The sequence below is a fragment of the Carassius carassius genome, chromosome 22 (genome assembly GCF_963082965.1).
Source record: "Carassius carassius chromosome 22, fCarCar2.1, whole genome shotgun sequence".
Lineage (NCBI taxonomy): Eukaryota > Metazoa > Chordata > Actinopteri > Cypriniformes > Cyprinidae > Carassius > Carassius carassius.
The window spans coordinates 23,956,053-23,962,210 of NC_081776.1; the positions used below are offsets into that span (position 1 = coordinate 23,956,053).

Sequence of the window (6,158 nt, forward strand, 5' to 3'; positions counted from 1 at the left end):
CCTACCTGAAGAGACTAAAAATATCCTTGATGAAAAACTGAGTGTAGAAGAACTTAAAGAGGCACTTCGTCATATGAACAGTGGCAAAGCCCCAGGCCCTGACGGACTCCCAGTTGAAATTTATAAGAGATTCCCTGACAAATTATTGCCTCATCTGCTAGATATGTTTAATGAATCCTATGAAAAAGGTATTCTACCACCATCTTTGAGAATGGCCTCCATTTCTGTCATTTTAAAACCAGGTAAAACTCCAACAGAAATGGGTTCATATCGCCCCATATCACTAATGTCCTGTGACACAAAAATATTGTGCAAGGCCCTGGCCCGCAGGATTGAAACACACACTCCAAAATTAATTTCTAATGATCAAAATGGATTTATTTTGGACCGCCGAGCCTTTCATAATATTCGTCGTCTTTTGGATATATTGTACGAAAAACAATCCGCCACTGACCACGCCTTTTTGTCATAGGCGTTTGACAGAATAGAATGGAGATACCTTTTTGAAACCCTCAAAAGATTTGGTCTGGGAGAGAAATATTTGAAATGGGTCCGATTATTATACACAGAACCGATTGCTAAATTGTAACAAATAGTCAGTTCTCTACACCTATACAACTTTGTAGATCCACTCGACAGGGCTGTCCCCTTAGCCCGCTGTTGTTTCTTTTTGCCATTGAGCCACTTGCTATGGCTATACACAACTCCCACGAGCTGACTGGGATAAAAATAGGACAAACGGAACATCGGTTATCCCTTTTTGCGGATGATATTGTTTTATTTTTAACTAACTTGGAGAAGTCAGTTCATGCAGTGGGAAATATTTTACAGACTTTTGGCCATTTCTCTGGATACAAAATTAACCAGAAGAAAAGCTCCCTATTATTTCTGAACAAAAACAACCCTCCTATCCAAACACAATTTACCTGCACCTATGAAGGTTTTACCTATTTGGGAATCCAGGTTAACCCGGACATAAAGAAAATTGTTTCTATCAATTATGACCCTCTAGTTCAAAAGGTTGTAGAATCATTAGAGAGATGGGACACGAAGCCAATCTCCATGATAGGTCGCATTAATATTATAAAAATGTCGATTCTTCCAAAGTTTCTATATCTTTTTCAATCTATTCCCCTACATATTCCTGCCTCTTTGTTTTCATCATTAAATAAAAACTTTACCAAATTCATATGGAATAATAAACGGCCCAGGTTACGACTTTCTCTTCTATATTTACCTTTCGACCGAGGGGGGCTTGGACTGCCTAACATGAAGCTGTACTACTGGGCAGCTCAATTATGTGCCGCTACTTCGTATTTTTCACGTAAGGATATTCCTTCTTGGATACAAATTGAAAACAACACAATAGAATTGCCATTAAAATCCTATATTTACTCAGCTGAAACTAAACAGCTGCTAAAAAACACAAAAAATCCAATTGTCAGAAACACTGTTTCGATCTGGCACCAAGCACATGTTGCTTTGAATGAGGAGTCTAAGCGTTCAACTCTGTCACCCATTTGGGGCAATGTTACATTTAAACCTGCACGCGCGGATATGGGCTTTAAAATGTGGATGAATAAAGGTGTGTGTAAATTAGGGGACTTGTACAATGATGGAGTTCTAATGTCTTTTGAACAGTTGACAAACAAATACGACTTGCCTAAGAAACATTTTTTTAAGTATCTTCAGGTCAGAAGTTTTATTACTAATTTATTGAAGTCGACTGTGCAACCCCCACTATCCACCATAGAGAATATGGCTATTAACCACCATCACAGTAGGGGCTTACTTTCCAAATTTTATAATATTTTAATTGCAGCCTCAAAAGAAAGTAGCCTTTCATATTTACAAGCTTGGAGATCTGATATGGAAACAGACATTTCAGTTGAGGAGTGGAATAACTCCTGTATTCTTGCACAAAAACAAACTATCAACACAAGATTCCAATTAGTACAGTACAAGTGGTTGTTCAGGACGTACATCACACCAGTGAAACTCCATCATTTCAACCCTAATATACCAGATGATTGTGTCAAATGTGGTAAAGAAAAGGGGACACTATATCATTGTATGTGGCAATGCGAGGAACTTCAAATCTTTTGGAAGCAAATCTGTGCACTAATTTCTGATCTAATTGAATGTAAAATGCCCTTAGATGGTAAACTCTGTATATTACACATTTTTCCAAATAGCTTCAAATGCAATACAAAGAACAAGAAACTTGTAAACTTTTGCCTGGTGCAGGCGAAATATGTTATTGCTTTGAAATGGAAGGACACAGAAAAACCTGGAGTGAAACAGTGGATCAAACTGATGTCCAGTAATTTGGCTCTGGAGAAACTGACATATATTGCCAAAGGAAAACTGGAGGACTTTAAAGACATTTGGTGGCCCTTTTTACGCCTTGTAAAAAACTGTGATTTGTAGAAAATAATTTTGTTGTAATTGAGTGAAGGGTGGGTTTTAGGGTGGGGGGAGGGAGGGTCTTTTTATTTTATTTCTTATGTGTGTGTTATGTGTTCTGTCCTTAAATTGAAAATTATAATAAACATATTTGTGAAAAAAAAAGATTGCACCTAAATCAACAATTTATAGGATCATCAAGAACTTCAAGGAAAGAGGTTCAATTCTTGTAAAGAAGGCTTCAGGGCGTCCAAGAAAGTCCAGCAAGCGCCAGGATCGTCTCCTAAAGAGGATTCAGCTGCGGGATCGGAGTGCCACCAGTGCAGAGCTTGCTCAGGAATGGCAGCAGGCAGGTGTGAGCGCATCTACACGCACAGTGAGGCGAACACTTTTGGAAGATGGCCTGGTGTCAAGAAGGGCAGCAAAGAAGCCACTTCTCTCCAAAAAAAACATCAGGGACAGATTGATCTTCTGCAGAAAGTATAGTGAATGGACTGCTGAGGACTGGGGCAAAGTCATATTCTCTGATGAAGCCCCTTTCCGATTGTTTGGGGCATCTGGAAAAAGGCTTGTCCGGAGAAGAAAAGGTGAGCGCTACCATCAGTCCTGTGTCATGCCAACAGTAAAGCATCCTGACACCATTCATGTGTGGGGTTGCTTCTCATCCAAGGGAGTGGGCTCACTCACAATTCTGCCCAAAAACACAGCCATGAATATAGAATGGTACCAAAACACCCTCCAACAGCAACTTCTTCCAACAGTCCAACAACAGTTTGGTGAAGAACAATGCAGTTTCCAGCACGTTGGAGCACAGTGCCATAAGGCAAAAGTGATAACTAAATGGCTCGGGGACCAGAATGTTTACATTTTGGGTCCATGGGCTGGAAACTCCCCAGATCTTAAAGGACAACTCCGGTATTTAACACCTTGAGTCTAATTTGTAGTTTGTTTTGGATGAACAAGAGTGGTGGACAAAGAAATTTTGACAATGGTTCCTGTCGCGACTTTTTGACTATTTTAGAATTGCCCATGACCACATTTGAATGGGAGTCAATGGCCATGCACAAACATGCCTTTAAAACAACCCTTAACGTTAGTTTTCGAAACTGTGCAACTCACCGAGTGGTTAGTGGTGTTCGTTGATGCCATGAAAATGGCTGTATCAACAACACTGCGTGCAAGATTTTTGAATTTTATTTATTTATTTGCATGTATTTGAATGATTTTTCAGTGTACTTATATTCAAAGTTATTATTATTAATATTATTTTGATTAGAAAACGGAATTAATTATTTTAGTAAAAAAAAAAAAAGAAAAATCACTGGCGACCCATTTTTTAATACTCGCGACCCACCACTACTCTAGATCACTGATTTGTTTTTCACTTTTCCTACACTTTCTTTTTTTTCCTACTTGCATAAGCAATACATTTTCCCCTGATAAATGCTTTACAGGCATCCCATACTGTTGCTAATCTCTGAGTTGACCCAATATTAAGTTCAAAAAACATCTTTATGTCATCCTGCAATGAATCTACAAACCCTTATTCTCCAGCAAAAAGGTATTTAATCTCCACCTCCCCCGTTTCTTAAAATCTACATTCACTTCTAATTTTAATTCAACATGTGCATGATCTGTCAGTCCTATTACTCATATTATACAATCAGCAACAGAGTCAATTAAAGAGTTGGAGATCAGAAAATAATCAGTTCTTGAAAAGGTCTTGTGACAATTTGAGGAGAATGTGTATTCCCGTTCTCGTGGGTTAACCAGTATCCAAATATCTGTTAATCCATTGTCATCTTTAAGAGTATGAATAGCAGCCCTATCTCTGGGGATTGATCTGATGTTGTTTTGACTTCTATCCAGGATGCCATCCATAGTTTGATTAAAGTCACCTCCAAGTATAATATGTCCCTCAAGGTTGGTTAATATTTTGTTTACCTCATGAAAGAATTCAGGCTCTTCCTTATTTGGTGCATATACATTACAAAACACTACTTTAACATCATTGATCTTTGCTTCGATGCAGAGTATATGACCATCCTTGTCTTTGTGTTGATTCAACAATAGAAAGTGTATTTTCTTCCTCACTAGTATGGCTACTCCACTCCTCTTGCTTGACACAGAATTATGAAACACATGTCCGACCCAGTCATGTCTAAGTTTCAAAGCTTCCTTTTCATCTTTAAAATGAGTTTCCTGTAAAAAGGCAACGTCAGTTTTCCTGATCTTAAGATATGCAAGTATTTTTTCCTTTTAACAGGTGACCCACAGCCATTTATATTCCAAGATGTTATATTTATACATTGTCTATCCATCACACGCTGTGTAAAACTGTGCACCTGTTGTGCTCCGATGCAACTTACTTATCAAGTTCCAAAAAAAATAACAAATAAACCTTTAACATACAAACTGGTATTATACCCACAATCATTTCTGATCGAAAACCAATTATTTAACTTCCAAAATTTTTGTGAACAATGAAACCTTGAAAAACATACAAAAAACAAAACAAATAAGGGAGAAAAAATGAAACTCAAAACACTGCCTCTGGGTCACACATTTGGTCCGTGATGCTCGCAGTCATAGCAAACTCGCTTACTCGGGAAGACAGACCCCAAAGCTTTTCCCGACCCACCATTTCAACAACGTATCATAATACCTCGACTTACATATTTCAGTCACTATAATTTACTCATCACCTCCTTGTAGTTGGATGTACTCCTTTATATATCTTTCTGCCTCCATGTGGTCAGTAAAACTCTGCTTTAATAGTTATCACATCACTTGCTACCCCCAACAAAGTAGCGTTCATTTGACTAATTTCAGCGAAAAGATCTTTCAAGTTCGGGTTTTGATTGCTTGACTCTAGTGACTGAGAATCATTAGCTTCTGGGGTCATTGTTTTCAGACGCGTTTGCACTCCTCGAATTTGTTGCTTGGACGATGTCATTTTTCAGATGCTTCAGTTGAAAAACAAGTTATCTATCGAAGTTTTATTAAATTTGCGAAGCAAATATATACTAAGTAATGTAAATAATGGTGGGTATCCGAGCGCTGCTCTAGCGTGCTGCCTTTTCCCAGCTTGCCATCATGTGACTCCCAAAACACCTTTTATGACTCAAACAACATAAATTAAATTTTATGCAAAAGAAATGTATATTATATTATTGGTGAAGATAGAACTTTAAAACTGCAGCACTTTAGTCGGGGGTTAACATGACAGCATAATAAATGATGTGTATGTCATCAATGCTAGTTTATGTTAACAGTAGGCCTTCTTAATGAGGCTTAGATATAGTGTCAATATATGTTTATCATTTATCATTTATTTTCATGGTATGTAGCCTACATCCATGTGGCCTTCAGGCCTACTGCTTAAGCTTACTGAGCTTGACGTGCTTGATGTCATATTAGAATTGGTCGCATGGCGGCTATGAACACACAAATTCCTCTCAAATTACATGGCCTATCAGTCTTAGTCAGTCTATTAATATTTTACACATATATGAAATGATGAAAATAAAAACTAAACTGAATATTTGGCTGAAATACAACTATTTGAAAATCTGGAATCTGAGGGTGCAAACAAATCTAAATACTGAGTAAATCATCTTTGAAGTTGTCCAAATGAATTATTAGCAATGCATATTACTAATCAAAAATTAAGTTTTGATATATTTATGGTAGGACATTTACAAAATATCTTCATTGAAAATGATCTTTACTTAATATCTTAAGGATTTATG

At 37.4% G+C, this 6,158-nt stretch overlaps 1 pseudogene; it reads left to right on the forward strand.

The window, feature by feature from the left end:
• The window catches only part of LOC132099126 (NACHT, LRR and PYD domains-containing protein 3-like), a 476,979-nt pseudogene that overhangs the window by 190,878 nt on the left and 279,943 nt on the right, over positions 1-6,158 (forward strand).